Below are 13,498 nucleotides of genomic sequence, written 5' to 3'. Positions count from 1 at the left end.
TCATAGCAAAAAAGACTTCTGCCATTATCCTGATTCACTGGAAAATATAAGACATAGACTATTGGAACTAATATCAGAATCTTTTTGATTATGGGTGATTTTTAGAGTGCCAAAAAGCCAACAAAAGCAGTATTAAAACCACTATGTAAATAGCCTTTTTATATTTGAAAACGAAGAGCTATCAATATCTAATTCTAAATGCCTCACAGTACATATTAATAAAAATTCTGATTGAGAAATTTTGCCAGATATGCTCACATGTGACTTTACAAAAACATCCAGAGATGGATGAAATAAACTGCAGAATATTTTGCAATATTTTCGTAGTGGGTTTTCACCTGTATTTTGCCATGATGTTAATATGCCATTTAGAATCATAAAAATAAAAGTTTTCTAAAATCTGAGCCTTTATGGAAAGTGTAGATTATTCTTTCTCATCTAAATTTCATTATGTTTCATTTATAGCACATTTATAACCCCGCATTTCCTCTTGCTCACTCCTCCCCCATCACATGGGGGATAGAATTGGAAGGATAAAATGCGAAAACCTGTGGGTTGAGATTCAGCAGTTTAATAATTGAAATTATGATAATAATATAATAACAACAACGATCACAAAAAGGTAAATAACAAAACAGGAGAGAATTAAAACCCAAGAAGAACAAGGATTACAAGTGGAAAGCAATTATTCACCACTAACAGACTGTTGTTCAACCTGTTCCCAGGCAGTGGCCCCCAGGCAGTTTTCCTCTTAGCTTGTATGCTGACCATAAATCCATATGGTATGGAAGATCCCTTTGGTCTGTTGGAGTCAGCTGTACTGTCCCATTCCAGCTTCTTGTGTGCCACCACTAATATCTCCAGTGGTGAGACAGCATGAGAAACTGAAAAGTACTTGACTTTGGGTAACCCCTGCTCAGGAGCCATGGAAACATCAGTGTCCAGCATTATCCTTATCCTAAATCCAAAATACAACACTGTACCAGCTACTATGAAGAAAATTAGCTCTACTTCAGCCAAAAACAGGTTGCTTTCCCAGATGTTTTATTGAATGCATATATTGTAGCCATTAATGTTTTATTTGGGAATCTCAAATTAGTTGTCAGAAATTGGACAACATCCATATAATTTTGCCATCTGACAGTTCAGTCTCTGAGATAAATAAACAGAAAATATGCAGACAATTAAAAGAGTACAAATTGTACATGTGGGAATGGCTACAAATAAAGTGGTTTTCTCTGTATAATAGTCACTTTCTAAATTTAGTACCATGAGTGGGAGAAAACTACTCATTACCATTCTTGAAAATGTAAGATTATATAATGCATGCATTTCTGTCACTGTAGCCTATTTGTTGAGGTTTTTATCATAAAATGAAAAAAACACCCTCTCTGCCGTGACTGCAAAGGCTAGAATGTATGGAAAGGCAAGACAAGGGAGAAAAAAGAAGGGTGAGAGAAAAGCAATAATGCAAGACTGAACATATCCATTCTTCAGCTTTATTTTCTGGGTTTGGCTTTTCAATTCCAATGTATACCGAAGTATCCACTTTACAATTCATAACCCCCAAGCCACTGTCCTGACAAATACAAATTACTCTGCAAAAACACTCTGTAATGTTCAAAAAGCCTAAAAGCTAGGTGGGAGGGGTGTTTTGGGGGGAGGGGTGTGGGGCCAAGATAAAAACCCAAGAAATAGAGCTGTAAGAGTTTTATTGCCATCATTTTCTCTTAAAATTTATAAATTTTTAAGGCCACCTTTTAAACAGCAATAGCTGTATGAGGCAGTTCCCTCAGTGTGACAAACAAATACAGTCTGCAGGAATTGATACTTCTATTCTATACTCTTTTTTTGGCCCTGTAGTAGAGAGCCCTGTATTATTTTCAACATAGCAAGCAGGAAAAAAAAAAGAAAGGAGATTTAAAACAAGCCACTTACTTGAGGCTGAGCACCTTCTACTTGCATTACTTGATTGACTTATTCAGGCAAATGACTAATGGTTTTCTTGCAATACAATAGGCTATGGCATTGATCATTCTGTAACATTTTTTCCTTCTCCTCCTCCTCCTCTTTTTCCTCCAGAACATATAGACGCTGTATTCTCCCATTTTGGATGAGGGTATGCACCTTGACATCTGAAGCATGAGAGTCCCCAACAACAGCAAAAGTAAATACCTATTGAATTCATTGCTACATAGTATGAGAGTTATTCTCCATCATGTTAGTCATTATTTCATCTGAGCCTAATAATGTTCTCAGGCTGATATGCTACTCATTACCAAGAGCCTTACTTTTAACCAGAAGAGTACTTAAGAATGCATTATTAATACCAGTAAGGCATTAGGTGAAGTAATTAATCATTCAAATTCTCATTTATTGGCCTAATTAATGGGGTGGGGTTTTTGTTTTGTTTTGTTTTGTTTTTCTTTTGAGCACTTGGAATACAGTCCGAATGCTACAAATATAGGTGTCCTGATGTATTTAAACATAACTATGAAGATCAGTCCGTTTATAGTTGCTCTCAGCACCACAGTGTCTACTACCCACTGAGGCATTTGACACTTGCCTGCAGTGATCAGGAAAGTGGCATTGATGTGCATTCTCATTCCTGCTGTCACAGCCCTGGAAATGGCATGGTGGCTGCAGAGTGAGACAGAGCAGCTAAAGAAGGAAATGTGTGCCTTGCTATGGCAGTGGCATGTCACAACATCATCTCTTACCTTGATGAGGCTTCTGTGACACATACGTCCCTGGAGGTCTGGGGAGCTCTTCTGCAGACACCTGGTCCTAGGACATGGCCCCTTTCATGAATCTGTGTCTTGTGTGATGGAAAACTAGTGGTCACTCTTACAGGGACAGAAGACTACATCCATCCTCAATTTGAGATATTTATCCTCCTTTAGTCATTGTGAGGTAAGAAATTGCTATGAGTCTATCACACATGAAAGTGAAACAACTTATTGAGGGTGACTTAAGTCAGTCTAACAGACTGGGGATTCCAGCCAGGGGCTGTATCTGCACTGTCAAAGGGCACAAAGACTCAGTGTAGCAGGGCATCTTACCTCCCCCCCACCCCCCTCCTCCAAAGCTTTGTTAATTGATCAAATAACTCAAACAAACTGTACAAACTATATGTAGTGAGTTATTTTGGCACCATGGGGTTATCACTGGTCTGGCACCTCCCAGCTACCAATACACATCTTTTTAAATTAGATTTGACAAGATAAACTGAAGTTTTGACTGACAGCCATTCACTTTGTAATTATAAAAGTAATACCAAACTTCCACAAAGCAGAAATCTTCCATACATTTTCCTGGAAATGAGTGGAGTTTCTCCTGCAAATAGGGATGCCTATTTCACAGTCACTCTCCAGGGGTAAATGAAGGAATCTGTGTACATTATCTTCATTTTGGTGGTAAGTTACCTTCAGCTTCTAATCAATATTCTTTATTTTTCTAGCTTCAATATGAGTACCATGATATAGTGCACTGTTTTATGTTATGTTGTAATCTACTACTAGTTCTTTTAGTTTTACCCTGTGTATTACTTTTGATTAAGATCTTTCCTCTGTTATATTTTATATGTTCATTTATCTTATTAACCAATTCAATTTTATAAATATATTTGATTTGGCCATCATTAGAACTTGCAGGACAAAGGGATTCAATTATACCTCTAAACACTTTCTGTTGTGAACTGTTCCTTAACAAACTTTCTACAGAATTAGTCCTTGACGTGTGTCAGATGGAACAAGCTGGTTCCCTTCAAAACAAAATTTAGTGCATAACAACTGGCACAAAATGACTTTAAATCATGGAATTTCACATGTGGACACATGTACAGTGCTAAATGCATTGACAAACATAATGAATAAGAGCAGAGGCAAAGTATTTTTGTCTGATTTAAGAATGAAATGAAACTGCTGAAGATACTAGAAGTAATCAGGATTAAGAACTAAGATCATAAATTGAGGTAGGATATAGGACTGCATTTTCCCTTGTACCTAAAAGTTTTCCACTGTTTCCTTGCAGCAAAGCCATGAAAACAGCCATCAACAGGCTTGAAACTCTATTGAGCTAAACATTGATGGGGAATAAATCTGACTCAATATTTAAAGTACAATTTAAAATTTTCACACAATACATTGTCAGTAAGAAATTGTGAAGGACCAAAGGACTGTTCAAGGCCAACTGTAGCAAAGCCTTCTGAAATGCATAGTTCCAATATTGGACTCTAGGTACCCTGTATCTCTCTCAAATACATTCCTGTTGGGGTGCACCTCTTGTGAATACAGAGAAAGAGAGAACTGGACATAGCTTGCTTCTCATTGAGGTTGCAGCAGAAAAGTAGTAGTCCTGATTCTTCTTTCAAAGAATAAATTTATCCCCTGAAATCAGTCAAACTAATTTGGGGTGAAATTGTGATAATAGAGGAACAAAACAAACCCAAGATTAAAAAAAAAATAGAACAGACTTTTTTAATAGTTATATCTCAGATAAAAAAATTCTCAACTATGCCTCTGTGTGATACCATTATTATCATATATAAGGGGAAAAATTTAAAAGCAAACACATATAAAGTCTGAATTACTAAATATTTCTCTGTGAATCAGAAATTATTCTATTTACTGGTAAGCAATCATTTTCTATTTCAAAATAAATTGTTAGCAACCTCATAAAAATGTCATTGCAAATGCTGGATAATTGAAGGCCTGGAAGGAGTATCTGGGGAACAGATCTGCTGTTGGGGAAGATTATGGAGATCATTTTATGTACCATCATGTGGCATGAGCAGAAGCACCAGGACATCAGTTCCAACCAGCATGGGTTTATGAAAGGCACATGATTTTTGACCAGCCTGATTTCCTTCCATTGATGCCATTTGGGTTTTGCCTTTTGTGTTTTATATGTTCTCTGTATTCTTTGCACGTATATTTGTATCTCTGTAAGGCTATTGTATTAATGACTAGCTTTCCCAGTACTTTTCCATGGCCTTTTCCTAAGCAGAGAGACAAAAACAAATTCCAGATCTCCAAGCCCCGGCAGGTACAAGGCCCCACTGCCATCTTGGTTCTTCCTGGGAACCAAGGCCAAGAACAACTTTTTGAGATACATTCTCATGGACAAAGTACAGCCAGTGCTGACTCCAGAGGATGGGCTTGACCTGGAGGGGAATTGCATCATCACCTCTCCTCCTAAGTGGTGTTTTTTATCAATTGTGCTAATTTCCTAAAACCTATAAAAATGTACTCACCTGTTGTGGTGTATTTTGGGTTTTGCCAAGTTCTTCATGCTTTTGTTCCTTGCTTTAAAATGGCTCCTCCCTGTACCCCCAGGTTAAACGCTTTTGGTCTTTCCTGAGTTATGAGTGCTGCCCATCACTCTGCAATCCCGCCCAGAAGCCTGGAAAGTTCTGGTGAGGCTGTCGGGTGGTTCGGCAGAGTCTCGGTTCCCCTCCCTTTTTTATGTGTAGAACCATTCTACTGATTACCCCTTTGTTCTGGGTCATGGCCCCCCTTTCTGGGATTGGTTCTAGATTGCCCCCTACCCCTTTCCACACCCCCTATACTTAAGCTGAGACCCAGAGGAAAGAAACCCTCACTTCTACGTGGACCATCCTTTGGGTAAAATAAAACCCTGTTGTACCCATGTGAAGTCCTCCTTTCTTCCACACCGACACCCCGCTTCTTCCCAAGGCCAAGACCCACAAAATCGGAAAGGTACCAAGCTGTACCCTTATGTGCGAGTTGGGTGAAAGAGCTAGCTGGGTAGCTGCTCCGAACACCTGCACTCACTCCTGGGTGGGAGGTTGGGCTTTTGTGGATAGCTTTCCATAACTGCCCTTGGAGGCTTTCGAGTAAAGATCTGCTCTTAAATAGCCTTGGGAGGCTACCTAGAACAGACACTAGGTAGAATTAAAGGAATAAAGTAAGTATTTATTAAAGAAAGGCCTTCAAAGAATACACCTTGGGCAGTACAAGAGTGCAGTCGAGGCTCCACCCAAGATGGATGATGAGTCATGAGTTTTTCACACTTTTATAATTTTGGTCCATTTGGGGCCAAATTGGACCAATAACCCTATTGGGGTTAATTGTCCAATTACAGCTTCAGGTTTTGAGGTCCTCTCTTCCCAGATTGCTCTCCTCAATTCGCTGTTGTTTATGCTTTTTAGGCCTGAAGCTGCAACAGTGTCCTTGGTTCTCGGGCTGTAAAAGGATTGTGTTGTCTAACTACACTGTGAAGAGAACTTGCTAACACTTTATATGAAGTTCAGAATCATATACCAGTGCAGTGTAGAATCTGGAAAATATGAAAGCTAAAACTTAAAGCATCAATATTACCTCCTTACTTGTGTTTATCTCATGTTTATTTCCAGATTGGGAAAAAGGCAATACTATGACAAAGTGACTCACCTAGTGGATGAGGGAAAGGGTGTGGATATTTTCTACCTGGACTTCATTAAAGGCTTTGACAATGTTTCACGCAGCATTTTCCTGGAGATACTGGCTGTTCATGGCTTTGTACAGGTGCCCTCTTTGCTGGGTGAATAACTGGCTGGATGGCTGGGTCCAGAGCATGGCCCGGCTGGTGGCAGTCATTAATGGGATTCTCCAGGGCTCAGTTTTGGGGCCAGTTCTGTTCAGTAACTTCAATGATCTATACAAGGAGATGAGTGCCCCCTCAGTCAGTACACAGATGACACTAAGGTGGGCAGGAATGCTGATCTGCTGAAGTGTAGGAAGACTCTGAAGAGGGATCTGGAGAGGCTAGATCAATGGCTGAGTCAATTGTATGAGGTTCAATGAGGTTGATGGCCAGTGGAACATGAGCCAGCTGTTTGCCCAGGTGGCCAAGAACGTCAATGGCATCCTGGCCTCTATCAACAATAGAGTGGCCAGCAGGACAAGGGCAGTGATTGCCCCCCTGTAATCAGCACTGGTGAGGCTGCACTTCAAATCCTGTGTTCAGTTCTGGGCCCCTCACTACAAGAAATACATTGAGGGGCTGGAGCAAGTCCAGACAAGGGCAACAGACCTGGCTGTGGTCCAGACAAAGGTCTGGAGCACAGGTCCTGTGAGGAGCTGCTGAGGGACCTGAGGTTTTTCAGCCTGGAGAAAAGGAGACTCAGGGAGACATTATCACTCTTTCCAGCTACCTGAGAAGGGATTGTAGCCAGGTGGATGCTGGTCTAGTTTCTCCAGTAACAAGCAGAAGTACAAGAGGAAATGGCCTTTAGTTGCTTCAGGGGAGGTTTAGATTAGATATTAGGACAAATTTCTTCACCAAAAGAGTTGTCAAGCATTGGAACAGGCTGCTCAGGGGAGTGGGGGCGTCACCATTCCCTGAGGTATTTAAAAGATGTGTAGGTGTGGCACTTAGGAACATGGTTTAGTGGCGAACATGGCAGTATTAAGTTTGCAGATGGACTTGAAGGTCTTAAATATCTTTTTAAACCTAAAAAGTTCTATGGTAAGATCATAAATATATTTCAATGTAAATAATATTTGTGATCTTTTCTTCCAGTATGCCAGGTATAAAAAAATGCATCATGTTATAATTAATTACGCATAAAATGATGAAATATATCTTTCATTGGAAAGCTGAATACATAGAACTGTAAAATCCCATCACAGAATGGGTTTGTATTCTGGTGGTATATATTGGCCTAATGTTCCTGTGTCATAATAGAATATGATTGTGTCATCTGTTACACCTGATTGGTATCTGATGCATCTTGTAAACATCCATAGTCTGCAAGGAATTGTCCAGCAATGTCTGACTTCAACTGCTTTTTAAACCTGCTCAAGTTCCATTAGGCCCACCAGCTTTTCTCGAATTGCAGAACTCATTAGCTGACCTATTATTCTATGCTTAAAATTCTTTGCCAGAAAAAAGTAATTCCGGTTAGGACTAACCAGGAATTAATGATCTTCAGAAAAGACAATGAAAAGGAAAACAACAATTTACTAGAAAAAGAAATATTTAGTAGAAATAGTAACTGAAATTTATCTTCATTTACAAGTCACAAAGAATTCACATTTCATGGATGGTTCAAAGGAAACACTGCTAAAATATAAGGGATACATTTTACTTAGAATGTCTAAATATTTAGGAAACATTTTGCCAGCTTGGTGGTTTTCCTCTCTGGCCCATGAGCATTCAGTCATTTAAATATTAATAATCACTTATTTGCTTTAGTTTACTCTCTAGCCTTTTACCTCGACTCATTAGTTTGTTAAATGCTCAAGATGCTTCAATACTACAGACAGAAAAAGAGTATTGGACTGGGTCTGAAGGCTGAATAGCTTAATGAAGTCAGATTGTGGCAAATACTCTGGAGAACCTGTTTGTTGAAATGTCTCACATTTTTAAACTCAGTTGATTCACTTGCTCAATAGAATAATTAACCTCGTTTAAGTACTGGTATGCACGAACTAGAGTAAATTATCAGGCCTATTTTGACTACTGTGGAGTGTTGGCACCTAGTTAAAATGGTAATCTAGAACCTCTATGTAGACAACAGAGAAATTCAGGAAGCTCCCTATGTATGTCTGAATGTGTGATTTCCTTTGTCCTGAGGCATGTGAAGGTATTATTTCACCAAGAAGAGATATGTCTAGAAAATAGGTCAGATTAGAGTTTTGATTTGCATCACTTCAGTGTAGCCTTACTCAAATGAGGCTTAATAATTGAAGTAAAATGAACAAAAGTATGTCTGGTTTAGACGACAATATTTAATCTGTCAGGCAGATATCTCATTATGAGAAAGGCTGTATTAGTGTTCATGAGATATTCAAAACAATTGCTATGCTTTCTTCTGAGTGAACAGTACGTTAGCAGTATTACAGGAAAAAAAATAATTGGCATGATTATAAGATCGTATTTTGTATTTATTTATTTATTTATTTGTTTGTTTGTTTAAAGAAAATTTTATTTCAATGAAAAGATATTCATTCCACAAGGTGTAACAAAGTCATTTAGGTCCTGTGCTCTTCAGCATCTTCATAAATTCCTTGGGCACAGGACTGGAAGAGATACTGACCAAATCCACAGATGATACAAAACTGGGAGGAGCTGTTGACTCCCTCTAGGGCAGGAAGGCCCTGCAGAGAGACCTCAACAGATTTAGAGGGCTGAGCAATCACCCACCACAGGAAGTTCAACAGGTGCTGGATTCTGCACCTGCCATGGGCCAACCCTGACTGTACAGACAGACTGGGGAATGAGATTCTGGAAAGCAATGCCATGGAAAGGGACCTGGGGGTCCTGGCCAGTGACAAACTGAACATGAGTCAGCAGTGCCCTGGCAGCCAGGAGGGACAACCCTGTCCTTGGGGGTATCAGGCCCAGCATGGCCAGCCAGGCAAGGGAGGGGATTGTCCCCTCTGCTCTGAGCTGGGGCAGCCTCACCTCCAGTGCTGGGGGCAGTTTTGGGTGACACAATACATTGTCTTTGGACTTTACTCTGAGTTTGTATCTTTTAGACATGGAATTCTCAAGAAAACTATTCCAGAAAAATAATCTGCAATCTTGTGTTGCGAATCCTTTAAAAACAGTAGGAACACAGGCAGAAGCTTTCTACTGAACCTTATACTTCACATAAGTAATAATTTGTTCCAATATGAAAAAAATTTGTGCTGGAGAAAAGTGAACTTTTTTTTTTTTTCTTCAATTATCAACTACTCTTTCCACTTCAGTCTGATTAAAGTTAGAATTGCTTTTTGACAGTGAAATTGAATATTTCTAACTAATCTAGAAACTGAATGTGAATCACCTAAGCACTGATCTCTAGATATTTAGCCTGCCCTCTATTTCAAATAAAACTCAATAGGCTACAGATAAGAAAATAATTCAAAATCTGAATTTCTCTTGAGTTAACTATTTGAGGTAAGTAATTATTATTTATATAATAAAAACTATTAATCTCCTATTTTTTTTGAAAACTCTTTTTGATAGATTGTTTGTTTGCTTCTCTGTTTGTTTAAATGCCAAAATAGCTCAAGAATCTGGCTTGCAGTACTTGTTTGGACAAAATTCCTAGTATTTTCTATGATGTTAATAATAGACCTATGGCATAAACTTTAATTAAATTATTGTACTCACAAGAAAGAGAAAGAGAATGGACAACTGTCACAAAATGTCACCTCAGTAAGACAAACAGATGAAGCTGTAAGTGATTGAATCTAGCCACTATGCTATAATATTTCCCTAATTATATCCCTGCATCTGTCAAGGAAAAGAAATGTGTTTTGTCTGGTTCAAGTATTTTTCACAGCAAAAATCTTATTATTGCTTAGATTAAATTGCAAGTAAGCAGAAAATCAAAATGCAATTTAAAGACTCAGTGAATATAAGGAATGATTTAAATGTGCGTATGGGGGAATTTTTGTTGTTGAAAAATACCAAGAGCCAAGTTTAAACAACCTGCAGAAATTCACTAATTAATTGGATCCTTCTACCTCTTCTGTCACCAATCCTTGATTTTTGTACCCATTAGGTTACCACCTTAGACCTAGTAGATAGATCAACATAAAATCACCTGCATTTTTTTCAGTGTAGATAAAAATGTATTTTTTTCCTTTTCTTTTCAAAAGAGGATTTCAGAATTTGCACTAGACAGAAAATGCAAAGGTTTCACTCCGAATCAGAAAATTTGTTTTATACTGTTTCTGTGGACTGGATTCTAGTTAGCTTCAGCTGCATTCCGTCTGTGGAAAGCCACTTTACTATCAATGCATGCAATATTTAACAGCTCTTCTGTCCCTAGAGAATTATTCATATTCTGAAAATTATATTTTTAAAAACTCTGGGGTTAGTAACAGAAAATACAGGGGAAAAACAATAAACTCACTACAAATACCCCTCATCAAGTCTGTGTTCATGCTCTGCCAAGCTTCATGTAGAATGGATAGATTTTAGTCCTGCTTCTGCCTATTGTCTGCATCAAAGTATCCTGAATAATATTTCTGTTTCCTCCCTTAGTTAGCTCACGTGGAAATAATAATTTTGTTCCTGTTTCCATATATTAGATTACTCATTTATTTATAAGATTTTCATGCCTTGCTATAAGGCAAAACTACACATTCACATGAAGGAGGGCCATACAACTGTCATGTCATGCCATTAGAAGGGGCCACAAACCACTGAAGATCTCTGAATGCTCCCCCAGCTCATTTCCACAGGATTGTGTCAGACAGTGTAAAAGCCCTCTGGAGCATTCCCATGTAAGCTTGAATGTCTGTAAGCAACAGAATTCTGCTGCACTTGTCCCCAGTTCCAGGGAATCAAAACAACAACCATCGGTCTGACCATGGACATTGAAACTGCAAAGACCAAGTGTTATAGCTGGATCTACATGTGGTGATATCTTTCCTTCCCACTGTCTACCTTTGCCCTTTCCTTCTCTTTCTTTCCTTTACTTAGATATTTTCTTCATGATATTATTTTTATTTTTAAAAGAAAAGAAGCAAAATGGTCACACACTTCCTTTGTGCTCAAATTACTTTTTTAAAATAAACTTGCCTCACATATACAGGGGTCCTTCTGTGTTTGGTTTCATGCTCAAAGATGGGTCCTGACAGAAGATCATCAAACTTGATGACTTTTTGACTTCTATCTTATATGAGATCAGATGTGCAAGTATTAAACTTCTATCTGTTTTCCAGAGGCTTTGAATCAGAATAATAGTTATGGATATCAAGATGCAGCCCAGTGAAATATGAGCCTGAAAGACAATTCCCCTGTTTCTAATCAGATGAGACAATGAAATATAGCATTGCATAAATGTGTTATATTAAAATTCTATTTTTAAAAAGAAGCACATAATTCAAAAAAGGATCAAGTTTCTTCTCAGAAAACTAATTTGATATTATGTTTTCTATTGGAAATGCCCCTAGTTGTTGTTAAAGTGCTTAATGACATACAAACCACTACTGTTGTTTTGTTCTATCAAATTACTTTGCTTCCTTCCTGGTTTTCTTGCTGCAAAACAAAAGCAATGGAAAGCACAATATACTTAAAATTAACTACTTGAGTTCATCTGCAGAGTATATCCTTCATTATTCAGTAAAATCTTTCAGTATTAGGTCTCAAGTACCTTAATGTTTTCAAAACAGCAAAAGAGCGAGAATACATGCATTTATCAGAATGTTGCAATACATTTCTTCCAAAGAGAAAAAGAAATATTTTTATTCCTTAGCAATCAGGGTTTTTTCCCAAGAGAAGGGGAAATACAAATTTTATTATACATAAATTGGGAAAAAACCCCATACTGTAAATAAAATATACCATTTTGCAACTAAGCAATAGGAAATTTCATTAAATAAAGGTATTTTTGACTGAAACAAAATCATGATCTATAATTGTATATATACACTTTAATAATATAACACTAATGATATTTGGCACATCCCTCTTCCACTAACACATTCTAACTAAAAGCTGGGTCAATAGGTGAGAATACTGGACTGTGGGATTCAGCTGAGTAAAAGGAGCAATAATCCAACTCATAGAAATATTAATCTAGCAGCCAGAAAAGGGTCAATATTTAATCAAATTATTCATTTTTAAAAACAATTTTTTTTTATGATTCTTAAGCCAGCATTAAATAGGGATGATGAATTATTTCACAGTGTTTTAGATGCTATACGTAAGTCTGTGAGATTTCCATGCTATATGTGTGCCACTTTGGAGGTAACCTGAATGAAAATCATTTAACTGAGCTAAGATCCGAATTTTCTGATTTAGTTCTTAAGTCAAACAAAAAGTAATGCTTCATCCCATCCCACGATGTGGATTCAAAGCCTGCTGAAAACAGTGCCAGCTCCTGGGCTTTCTGGAGGGGTCCCATCCAAGTACAGCCACTAACAGATGCAGATACACCAGGTACTGAGCTGTGAGATAATGAAGAACTCCATACTGAAAATGTTTATCAGCTGAAATGAGAAAGGAAAAGCAGGGAGCTGTTGGAGATACTGAAACTAAAAGGGTTTCACAGGCGTGAAAAGAAAGCAGAAAAGTGCAGCAAAATGGTCCATTTGGAAAAGTGGAAGGCTCTTTATAACAAAAAGCTCTACAGAGGCACAGACTTACCTACTGCATCTCTGTGCTTGCTGAAATGGCAGCTAGAAATGGGTTTAACTTTAGGCTAGTAATGAGTTTTATTTTTAGGCCAAAGACTCACAGATACTGAGTTTGCAGCTGCAACTGATTCCAAACAGAGCTTCATGTGTTTGCTTTCAACTAAAATATACATGGAGACCTATGCATTTGGATTTACACAGAAAAGAAAATACCCTCTGTGGAAGAAACCTACATGAGAAGTTAAATAAAAGTTGTTTCTCTCATCTACCTCCATTGTGTGGACAGTGCAATTTCATACAAATAAATATCAAAACAGCTCATAAACTTTTCCTCTTTTTCTCCTCCCTCTGGTAGAGATTATTATTGCCTTGTTCATATGGATTCACTGATTTAAATGCACACAAGCACTTGTCAC

Source organism: Chamaea fasciata, unplaced genomic scaffold (genome assembly GCF_029207755.1).
Source record: "Chamaea fasciata isolate MVZ Bird 193981 ecotype frontalis unplaced genomic scaffold, bChaFas1.0.hap1 SCAF_3, whole genome shotgun sequence".
Lineage (NCBI taxonomy): Eukaryota > Metazoa > Chordata > Aves > Passeriformes > Sylviidae > Chamaea > Chamaea fasciata.
This window is presented reverse-complemented; position numbering follows the sequence as displayed.